We start from the raw sequence: 12,774 nt of genomic DNA on the forward strand, positions 1-12,774 counted from the left end.
GCAATAGCTGTCATATCCTTCCAAAAAATTTAGTCCAGCCTCCTATTTATCATCCATCATGATTCTGAAATTTTGTAAGACCTTCACTTTAGCCAGGATGAATACACTGCCCTTAGCAATCATTTTTGGATGTTTTAAGGGAACTTCTATGTATCTTCAGTTACGTCCATGAGGTGATGGCTGAATAGAAACTCTAAGCCATATACTACTATACTGTTCCCTATATAAGGACTTGAGACAGACCCTTATATACAGTATCTGATCTTGAAGAAATTTCCAGGTAGTGAGTATGATTTCTATTTAATGTTACTCCTTTTAGACAAGGACTCAAAAATATCTTCCCAAGTTGCCCAGTTTTGTGCTACCATTTGTACAGTAGGCTGTACCATTAAGTCTGGATACTCATTTACTTATCACTTCTTATAATACTATTTTTTATTCTGTTTTATTTCATTATATATGTTCTTAATTATTTTTAGATCCTATTATTTTTGCTTTTTTCTGCTTTGTATATATCTAGAAGTATGCAACAGTTCTTCTGTTAGAAGTTGTATTGTATCTGGTCTTATGGCTGTAATAAACTGATTTGATTTGAGATATTTTTTTAAAAAAATCCCCTTCTCACCCCTGTGGGAGGTATGTGTCTTGCTCAACCTCAGGTCCTCCACCAAAGACCTGGGAGTTTGAGGGTTCTACACAGGATCTCAGCTGTTCCTAGCACTGCACTCTTCTGGACAGAGAGCTCTGATGTTGTTCCTGGGATCTGCTGGAGCTACCCTCCCAGCTTGGGGGTCACAGCCCCAAGTGCCCCTACCACCCCTGGAACCACTTTGGCCTTCACTTTCCACTTCCTCTCTAGTTCCTCCTTCAGGCCCTGGTACTTCTCCAGCTTCTCATACTCCTTCTTCCTGATGTTGCTGTCACTTGGCACTGCTACATCTATCACCACCGCTGTCTTCTGGTCCTTCTCTACTACCATGATGTCTGGTTGATTGGCCACCAGCCTATATACTGTATCTATCTCTGTCTCTGTCTCTGTCTCTGTCCCTGTCCTTGTCTCTATGATGTTTAATCCAGTTGATGAAAATTGTCAGGGATTTTGCCTGTAGGTTTTAAAGTTCCAAAATACTGTGAGAGGCAGGCTTCTTACAGAAATGCTCTGCAAATCTAAGGACAGATAGCACAAGGAACAGACAGTAGGCAGTACCAGTTCTCCAGGCATTTATCATGTTAGGTATCTTTGAAGATCTGCTACTGTACATCTAACTAAGTCTGTAGCCTTCCTCCACCCTGGGCATAAGATGTCAAACTGAATAATAGTATGAAAAATATATGGCTGGCTCAAGATCACAACGCTTATTTTCATGTGGGTTAAGATCAAAGCAGGGAGAGACCTGAGGTGGAAAGAACACATAATTTGACATCTTAATGAGAGCATTATGATCTTATTCCACTGCCCAACCTGTGTGCAGAAATTTGGGTTAGCTTTGATTCATCAGTCTTGCACTGTCTCTAAAGATTTTTCTAAGAGAAATCCACATTTTAAGGCTGCTGGAAGATGGTAACTACTGTGAGCTAAATAACTGACACATATTGACATGAGTATAATAGCCCATCAGTGTTTTATTCCCAAGAAAACTTCATATCCAGGAGAATCAGAATGCTAAGCAGATAGGCAATCAGCTGTGGAAACCTGGGCTGTCCTTATCTAGGCCAGATAATTTAGCAAGCAACAACGTACATACTACACTGGTATAAATGGTAAATGCTGTTCCAGTCTTCTCATAATAGCTCCCTGTTGTAGCTTTTTCTCCTTCCTTTTTCATTTCCTTTTAACACAGAAATAAGTCTATTAAATAAACTTTGAGCGATCTCCAGAGATATTCCTCTTCCCACCCTCGTTAAGCCACAGTTCCTACCATCATCTCACTTCTTTACATTTAACCATGTCTTTCAAAGCTTGCTCCAGAGACTTCTGCAACACACTCAGAAATGGAGCTGCTAAAAGTATTTTATAAGATCAAATCTGTTACACTTTCCTGGTAATAGGATGAGGTATGGTCACCCCCTTCCCCAAACTCCAGAAGCCCAGAAGACAAAATTTCTACTTTCTGATTCCAATTGCCAATATTGTGGCCAAATTTTTCATGGCAGCAGTTAAGAGACATCCTCAAATACTGTATCCCTGTTGACATACATTTATTTCTTTTTATATGTCTTATTGTGTATGGATCATTGATCACTATAAAGATTGTATGTTGTATGTATGAAGAAGTCCAGAAGGGAATTAAGGGAAGTAGTAAATGAATTTAATAGACTATGCCTCTATAGATATGTGTTCCTGTCACACAGAACTCAACATCCATTGGTTCAATATACAGTATGAACAGTCAAGGGTATTCAATTTAACTTCTCTTTTGATGCAGTTTGGAAAGACTTCCTCTACTTGGCTAAAACTTCTAAATCAATTAAGAAATATTTGTCCTCAAAGATAATGTGGGTTTTGCGATGTGAAAATGAATGATCATTTTGAATGGGAGGAAACTAGCAATGTATTATAATGCTGTTTTGTTTTTGTTTTTTTTTAGTTAGTTAGTTAACCCACTTGATTATTTTAATTTGTTCACAGTTCATGATATTTATAAATATAAATAAATAAAAATAAAATGCAGAGCAAGATTGTCATGAACTCTTAAGGCCAGCTGAATTGCACAGAAATATTTGTTTCAAACCTACATATTCATTGTGGAAACTATCCACATTAGTGTGCATGCTGTTCAAAAATTAGTCAGTTTCAATTCTTGGGTGAATCCATAGACCCAATGGCAAGAAAACAAAATGGATAATATGGAAATGTTTTGCCTTTGGTTTCTGGATTATTTTCTCTACTTTCCTGTCAGGACTAGAGTCCTAACTAACCAGATCTGGCCTTGCTTAGCTACAGGCCCGCAACTAGGGTCTGTGTTACCCGGGCCAAACATGGATTCCTTGCCCATTTTGGTGTCTCCCCAGCACTCATTTTGGTGCCCCCCCAGCATGGCACCTGGGGCACATGCCCTTGTCCGTCCCCCCCCAGTTGCAGCCCTGCTTAGCTAGGGGGTGCCACCTGCTGGATCAAACATAAGAAATCACACATAAATTGGAGAACTTATGCAAATCAGATGCTTAGTAGGTAACCTAGAAGATATGGAGTATAGTATGTTTACCCCTGCTATGCATCTTATTTGCTTTGCTCACTTTTTCCTACTTCTAACAGAAAATATTTTTGTACAGTGGTTTGTGTGAAAGATCCCAGCATACTGGTCATTGAGTGCCATATTACCTTACTGGATTTGAGTGTGTGTGAGAGAGAAAAAAGCAAATGCATCCCCTTCCTCCAGTTAAGAATCAGAAATGATGAGGGTAGAGAAAGATATTCTTCTGTGCATGAAATGGAAAGCTAGATTAAACCGGAATAACAAATTCAGACCGTGTGGAACTGATGACACATGAAGATAAAGACAATAATGCCTTCGAGTCAAGCTTGACTCTTCTTTACATTTCTGGCTGAAGTCAGACAAGGTGAAGCTGCCACAGCTGTGTAGCCTCTTCATCTCCTTATTTGCTTATCTCAGGGCCTCCCTGAACCATCTGAGGCCAGATCTCCTTAACTGACTAGACTGGATCCCAGCTAGTATGACCCTGAAGCTGGCAGACATTTTCTAAGGTCCTTTACTGAGCTGGACTTGCAGCTAGCACCAAGAAACTGACCTTAGCTCTTACACTACATCATTTCCTTAGAAAGCATTCCTGAGTTTTTGAAGCACCCTCTCCTAAACTAGGTTTCATAGCCTTGGAGAAGAAGCCTGATCAGCTGGACCTGGATCAGACAAAGGTGTAATATGAAATTTTCACCTTCTGAACTGGTCTGAGTCTGCAGCTCCAGGAACCTAACTTCAGGAAACAAGGAGCATGCTGAGTTGACTCAGCCAAAACACACACACACGCATGCACACACATACACACCCTTCTGAGTAGCTATTAATAGAAGCTGCCTATCCCCTACCTCACCCGCTTTTGTGAATTTCTGGAAGGTCTTCTACCACCAGTCTTCAAGAACCAGGACCATGTCATGAAAAAGTATACTTTCCGATCTCCTGATGTAGCTATTATATGGTTTTCTATACAGAGTGGCTTCTCAAAATACTCTCTTTCTCTCTCTCTTTGTTTTTTTTCTTCCTTGTTGCTTGTCTTTCCTCCTTCCTGATCAATGACAGTCCCTATTTTATCTTTCCTTTCTTGTTCTGCTGACCTCCTGCCTCCCCATAAATACTTTCTCCCTCCTGCTTATTCAAAACTCATTCTCTCTCTTTGCAAAGAAATGCATGTTTAGAGGGAATATTACACTTGCTGTGTTCTGTAGAATCTCAGTGTCAATGATATTCCATCACTAGCTCCCAGTGATTAGTTCCTCAACACCACTGATTATTTTAAATATGGTTTCCCATTGAATGACATGCTTTCATTGTCTTATTCCTCAAGAACACCCAAGTCTCCTTTCTAAAAAGTGTGTAGTTGCCATTTTTAGGTCCATATTTCCTCTGGGATGAGTAGCTCTTATGTAATTTTGAGTTAAAAGATCTTGCTTGTATTAATCCCCCAAGCCCCAAACTTGAAGCACAAGGCAAGCTGGAGCTGGGACACAGTTACAGGAAGAAGAGGATTGCAGTGACCAGTCAGGTGAATTTTCGTTCCATGCATCAGTAGAGACACAGTTTGAAACCTTTTGCTTCCTACTCAACTGAATTGAGATTTGGGATTCAACTGGAAGGCCTGGACAACGGTCAGGCATTTCAGCATTGCCAGATAAAAATGGAAAATGTTTTTGTTTTTTTTAAATGAGACATTAAAAAGTATTGACACAAAGGATTTATTCTGTGGACTTCAAGGGTGTTAGCAGGACATAAAAGAAAGGTGTGCTCTGTTAGGTTCTGCATACATTGGTGAGAATCAGACACGTATTCCAAATAGTCTGTATTTAAACATTGCCCAACATAAATATATATTTTTTCCTCTTTGCTGCAAAGAGTTTTGCCTGCTGATTTCTCATATCAAGCTGACATAAAAAGCACAAGAACAATATAAGTCAGGTTGTTTTTGTTGCCTGGGATCATTACTTATAGAAGACATTCTTCATCTCTCTACTATTTTAGATATAAGTGAAAAATTCTTGGGTATACTTAGCCATATCCAAATCTTTTACTGTTTTTTCTCCTATTTACCATAACTTGCAAGCAGAAAAAAAAAAATTCATCCTGGTAAAGATGCTGTACATTAAGAGTGTGCATAGATCCCAGGGTTAAGTTTTAGATTGAGAGCTTCAGAAATGATAGGATTTTTTTCTGGCCCAGACACAGATGGCCTGATCTGACTTAATGTCCAGTTTGGAGCAAGCTGAACTAAAATCTGTTTTTTCCCCTACTGTCAAGCATGAGGGAAAAATGCTTTTTAAAATTACTTTTAGCAGAATGGGAGATATTTGCAGGACAGCCTTTCCCAGCCTTTCCCTTTGCCATGTCAGGTCCAATAGGAGTGGCATACTCTCAAAAAATGACCTCTGGTGGGACCCTGGAAGTAGGACTTTTCTGTTGATGCAACCGCCCTTTGAAACACCATACCCCCAAAGACTGGGTTTTTGAAAGCTTTAAAGACCTGCTTGGACATGGGTTTGGGAGATTAGTTGAGTTTGTGAAGTACTGCTAATTTACTATTGATTGGTTTTTGTTCTTGGTTGCTATTATATTTTTAAAACATATACTGTTGTTTATTCTATGTCTGGAGTTTAGATCTGGTGTTAGCACCCAGAGTTACTTTCGTAAAATAGGTGGCCATATTAATTAATAAAATTTGCAGGCAAACTCCATCTTTTTGATAGGTTCAAGCCTATGAAGTTCCATCAAAATCACTTCAAGGAATTTTGAGTAGTGTTCCCTTCCCATTTGGAATTTTTACAAGCATTTAATGGTGGTGTTTGAGAGCCAGTTTGGTGTCGTGGTTAAGGCACTGGGCTAGAAACCGGGAGACATGAGTTCTAGCCCCACCTTAGGCATGAAGCCAGCTGGGTTACCTTTGGCCAATCACTCCCTCTCAACCCTGGGAAGGAGGCAATGGCAAACCACCTCTGAAATCTTGCCAAGAAAACTGGCAAGTCCAGGCAGTCCCTGAGAATTCGGACATGATTGAACGGATTAAGAAAATAAAAGTGGTATTTAGAGATAGAATGTGATGAAATTGCAGGGATACTAGTCTCTTCTGTGAGAAATACTTGTGCCCAATTTCAAACAGAGTTTGCAGTGGGGTTGAGCAAGGGGAAAAGGGTGTTAATGAGAAAAGATATGGTGAAACTACATGTCAGAACTGAAGGCATATAGAAAACTATATGGAAGATTGTTTGATTCACTTGGGGTTATTAGCTAAACAGGTATGTTATTGTTGATTAAATTGGAGAAGGATATCCAAGTAGTCCATGACTACACAGCCCTGAGACTGAAATGAATAGATTCTAAAAAGTCAGACCTGCTTGTCAGAGTCCACTGATTGCAAATTTGTAAGTCATATGAAACAATTGAAACAATTGATAATAAAAAGAATTTTATTCCTCCCCTGCAATATTGGAATTGAGTTGGCCTTGCTTATTTGATAGCTAAGCTCATTTTGAATTGAAGGAATGCCTGCTATCATTGAAATCCAATAGGCCAAGAAAGTTATTTTTCTAAGACTGCTGCCACAGCATCCCCAAACCAGATCTGGACTGAAATCAAATTAAGCTAGGCCTGATTTACCCACAACACCCAAAATCAGTCCTTAGTCCACTTCACCTTTGGATTCACCCAAATCTAACTGCCCATCTCTATTTTCTTATTGACTGGTATGTGGCAGACACAAGTAATTCATTTTGGAGCTTTTAATCTGTCCTTGATTATTATGGCATGGCTTCTCTCCCTCCAGCATACGACCCAGAGTTTCTAAAAGTGCAAGTTCTACTTTACCTGGGCAGACATGTTCATTTTGTTCTAGAGAAGCACCTGAGCTATCTTCTAAATTATTGCTCATCCTGCTGTTCTGCTTCTGACCAGCTTCAGGAAATTTCACAATAACTGGAGAACAGGTACTTAGAAGCAGAGAAATGCACTTCTGATACATATTCATAAGCATAAACTGTCAAGGAAAGACTTACAGCAAGGAAGTATTATGAAATGGTAGATAGAATCACAGAGAATGAGAAGATCAATTTGGAAGTGAGAGAAGAGAGGGTAGAAGAAGACAGAGGAGTGATTAGAGGGATGCAAGGTATTAAAGAGTGGGACAGAAAGTACAGTAAGTAAAAGATTGTTAATAATTCTAACTGCTGACTAGGAAAACCAGAGGTTGGTTAGGATATAGAAGCTATGCTTATTCCTTATGAAGGATATAGAGAAAAGACCATTCTGCAGCTCTCAATAATTCAAAAGCTGGCCTCAATAAAATATTTTGGAGAACATCAAATGATAACTTGGCTCTGTCGACATCTGAGTGACTCAGTGATCACTAGGATCCCAGCTACCGTTGACAGCAGCAGCCTCCTTGATGTGGTAGCAGAGCAGAGATGATGGCAGACCTATGCCCTGTTCCACCTCCTCTACTGTGATGCACAGCAGATGGGCTGCTATGTGGGAGAAAGAGTACAGGGCACAGAAGCTCCCATTCCCTTCCTCCCAACTGTACAGTACTGTATGCTTTGTTACAAGCTGTGCCCTGTGGGAAATGGGGAGCTGGCTCCTTAAAAGGGAGTTTTGCTGCCTCGAGAAGGAAACGGCTGTTGTTGGCAGTGGGAGCGTGGATGCAACAGAGGCAATGGAAGAATGACAAAAAAAGTTTAAAAATAAGTTGATTGCCTTAAGGTAAAGGGGCAGGGGCAGGTGAAGGTTGGATGGTGGCAGCTGAACAAAGAGGGTGCGAAGAAGAGCAATTCAGGAAGCTCTAATAATGCTAATCAGGCCTTGCTAAGCCAGAACCACTCAGCTGACATCCAGGCAGGATTGCCTCAAGGCAAAACAGCAGCCAGTTCAGAGACTGCAAGATCTTTATAAGAGTCAGGATGCTGTCAAGCCTCTTTCAGGGCCTCAAGGACCGCAGAACTTCCATCAAAATCCCAGGTGCTGTCACACAAAGCTGGAATCCAGGTGATCTTAGCATAAGCATAAGAGCCCCCCCTTGGGGGAGCTGGGCAGTGACAGAAATTTGAAATATAAATAAATATAAATAAGCAACCTGAAGCACTAGGCAGAAAAGGGACCCTGGAGTTGGCATTGAAAAGAGGGCCCAGTGCAGAACAGGAAGACACTGCAGGGGGGCAGCTGAGAAGGAGATCCAGGAGATGTCATGGTGTTAACATCTGCAAGAAAATGACAAGGCTCAGAGAGCACCAAGGACTCCACAATGGAGGAATGGTTGGTGAGGATGGTGGAACTTGGTAAGATGGCTAAATGGACTTCTTTGATCAGAGAAAAGACAATAACTACCTTTATTGCTGACTGGAAACCCCTTATGGACTTTTTGCATAAAACAGAAAAAAAATGAACTTACGATTTATGGTTTCAATGATTAGACAGGATAGATTATAGAAAGAAGAGAGTTACCTTGTAACCATAGACTGAGAAGTAAATGTATAATTATACATTTAACTGCTGTAAAGAAAATCGGAAGCTACTTCTTTGTATCTTTTTTTCTTTCTTTTCTGTGTTTCTTTTACTTTTTTTCCCTTTCTTGCCCTTTTAGCCTTCTCTTTGATTTCTTTCTTTTTCTTTTCTTTTTTCTTACTTTATATTAGTTTGTATTAGTTTTTATATTCCTTTTTAAAAATCTTTAACATTTTTTAAATGAAAGTACATGTATATGTATATGTATATGCATATGTATATGTAACGGCATATGTATATGTAACGGCGTTCCGTGTAGTCATGCCGGTCACATGACCACGGAAGTGTCTACGGACAAATGCCGGCTCTTCGGCTTTGAAACAGAGATGAGCACCGCCCCCTAGAGTCGGACACGACTGGACTTAAGGGAAACCTTTACCTTTACCTTATGTATATGTACAGGATATGGATATGGATATGTACGAAACTTTGAAAAAAAATTCTTGTCTCGGAAGATGCTGGAACCTCAGAGTTCTTTTGTAACAGCCTTATTTTAAGAAAGAAAAATGGATAATAGTCACAGTTTGTAAAAATATATTTATCTCCTGCCTCAGACTGCAAGATGAATAAGAATCAGTGAAATGTTGGTAGCCCCAGGGCATCTCCCAACCTGCAGGGCATGGATGGGGACAAAAGTCTTGGTGGGGATCACTAAAATGTCCCACTGAGCCGTCATTTAGTGTCACGGTTTCCCAAGATTTACAGCCTGAGCCAGAGCCGCAGAACTACAGGCAATGGTAAGATTTATTAGTTATTCACCTTCCTCATCACCGAAACCCTTGTTGCTCTGTTGATATTTCATTCTTGTAGGTTTGCTGCTATTTTTGGCCATAAAGGCAATGATGCTCACACCATCAGGAATACAGCCTATAGCCATTTACCCATTAGTGACTTCTCATGGCTTCATAGCATCCTTCTGGCATCATCTAAGGAATACAAACCCCATCTCCGTTACAGTACTGTTATTTTAACATAACAATGGTTGGATGATTCTAAATGTCCAATGTTTGTATTTTCACATCCAGTTTGGAAGTAAAACATTACTGCATTAGATCATGTAAGATTTTAATCCACAGGCAAAAGCTGATGCATTTTCAAAACAGTCTGGAGAGAAATTTCAAGTCTTTCTGCTGATTTTTTTTTCCCCAAGAACTTCAGTTTTACAGACTAAGAGGGATTGCGACATTGCAGCTTCATGCTGAGAGTCATTGGCAGTTTTATAAATGCTATGAAGTCACAATGCTTAGTTTAAGAAAATTGTAGAGCATGTCAAGGTAAAACTTAATTAACTGCCAAAATTTAGAGTTTTTTTTTCTTGAAATGGGGTAAATTGTTTATTTCTGGTCAAAGGTTAACAAGCAAAATTTAGTAAACTTTCTGAGTGTGTGGCTGAGTTTTTCTTCCTTTTTACAAAGGAGGCATCAAACTTTGAACTTATTTAGCATAGTTTACAGAATTCCAAGGCTAGATTTAATAGAAGACTGATGTATCTTTCTACAATGAGCACCATCTTATATCTATAACTTAATGCTATTACACTTAAAAACTAGCATTTAATATCGCTCTGACCCAAGTGTGACTTAGGAAGTCAGGGTCAATTCACAAGACCAATATGGCAGAGAAGGGTTCAGTTTACCCCCTTAATATTGAGAGACTCAGCTGAAGCTGCCATAAACTAAAGATGAAACAGGCAGGTAAGCAGAGAGGAATCTTGTCTAAAAGATCCCATGGGGGGGAGGGGGGTAGACAAGAAGGAAGCAAGTTGTTAAGGAAAAAATTTCACCTGAGCAACAAAGGAAATTGGGCCTGAGCAAATGGAAACCCCCACCCCAATCCCATCAACAAAGCAAGGAATTTAGGGGATAAAAGGGGTCCCAGAGCCTGCCCACTCCTTGAGTCGTCTTTGGATCCAGACTTGGTGGCTTCCATCCCTCTAGCTGGTGCCTGGCAGCCTAGTTGCATATGGGGAAGTGTAGATGAGTGTGTGTGTGTGAGAAAGAGCAACGTACCTTGCAACCAATGAAGTTTTGCTCTTACTCTAAATTCACTGGGTCTCCGTGTATTACAAAGAACCTGTTGTGCCTCACCGTTCAGCTGGAAGTGATGTGTGTGTGTCCCTAATTACTTCCCAGCTGCTGACCCGGGCTGTGTGTCTTGTCTGCTCAAGCCGCACCTATCTGGAAAACCCAGGTAGAAACCAGGGGGGCTGACAAGATCTGTGTGCCTCAACAGGCCATGAGTGTGTGAGTGAGTGACCATAAGCCAGACCTGGGACCATGTGTGTAAAACTATACTTATTTGCATACTCAAAACCAGAGCAACAATGTAGCACTTACAAATTACTGAGTAAATATTTTGCTTTAATCATCCCCTTTCCATGAAATATCTCTTACAATAAGCAAAATTGGTACTCTAACCCAAGTTAGAGAACCCTGGAGAACTAGGAAGTCACATGCCCCATTAACCAATTGGCAAATAGAGCATCATTTCCTTATACTTCCAAATGCAATTCAGCTACTTACATAGAATATGTTACTTTCTGTGGAACAAATGTGGTGGGAAAATTTGTGTCTTTACCCAGCTATGGCTGAATGGATCAAGATGGTCACCAGTTTATTTTTCTCCTGCAAGATTTAGACCCAAAGGTAGGCACTAGCCCCATATTTACACATTTTTTTTCCATTTCTTCCTCTGAAACTTGTGATAGAATTTTAGTTACTGGGTTATATCTTAAGGATATGCAGAGACCAACCCATCCAAGACACATTTTGGGAGGCCCAGTTCCCTTGACAAGTCCACAAAGCTTGGAAGAATTGAAGGGAAAAGAAGAAGAGGGTGGCCACTGGCAAGACAGATGGATTCACTTAGAGATGCAATGAATGCCCCACTGAGAAATCTAAAACAGATCATCCTGGAGAAGTTCTGTCCATGTGGTCTCTAAGAGTCAACAACAGTAGACTAATAACACATTCATCTATCCACCCATCCAGCTCAGATGCTCAGTGCAGCAGGAGGCTGTAGAGAAAAGTCTGAAATAACTGAGCTTGATTCTCTCATATATTTGCATGAAGTTTAGAACTGTGAGTCAATGAAACATGCCAGATTTTGTTAGAAAGCAGTGGGCAGCTTTCACGTTCTGAGATATATGTATATGCATATGTATAATATTCCTTTACTTTCACATAATTTCTTTTGGGGGTACAAACTATCATAATCTGTAAGGTCAAGCAGCCTCTCTGGGGACCACCCGTGCCAATGGTTAAATGAAATCACTGCCTTTATTCAGCACTCTCTAGTCCCACAATGCTCTCAATGGACTGGCATAGGTAGTTTGGTTACAGGAGTGACCAAATCTAATATTCCTTCTCTTTTCCCCTTCCTCATTATCATTGTTGTAATAACATCCCTTTCATGCTTAGATCACTGAGAAGGGAGCACTTACTACAGACCTCCCCACCCCCATGTTGTAGTTAATGTGTGTCTGAGTAGACTTAAATTTGCAGTCAACTGTGAAGCTGAGGATCAACTTGGGAGGAAGAAACTATGAATGTCATTTTGAGGAACGGCAAGATATTAGTGCCACAGAAAAATAAAGAATATCTCTACATACACCATCGCTTAAAGAGCACTTGTAAACTGTCGCTCCAAATGATTCAAGGTGTGTAATCAGTACTTGGGATCTCCATCCCATCAGCCATGCCATCTTCTTGCCAAGTTAATCTGAGTGATCAGTGAACTTAAAGGGGATAATTATACAGTACTTTGATTCATAAGCCTAGTGGGAACGATACATACATCCATGAAAATGAAGATTCACTGTGATATTTTAAATGCCATTTGTTCTCAGCTGTGATTCTCCTTCATCTTTTCCAGTGCAGCCAAGAATATCAGGAAACAGAGCAATCTTTAGATATAGGCAATATAAAAATAAATCTAATTTATCTTGCTGGAAAATATGGTGATGTAATGTTTATTGTTCTATCACTCTAATTTGTAGGGAGTAACAATCTGGAAACTCACATTTGTTTTTATATATATACTGTATACTGCCCCCATA

This window comes from Candoia aspera, chromosome 5, assembly GCF_035149785.1.
Source record: "Candoia aspera isolate rCanAsp1 chromosome 5, rCanAsp1.hap2, whole genome shotgun sequence".
Taxonomy (NCBI): Eukaryota; Metazoa; Chordata; class Lepidosauria; order Squamata; family Boidae; genus Candoia; species Candoia aspera.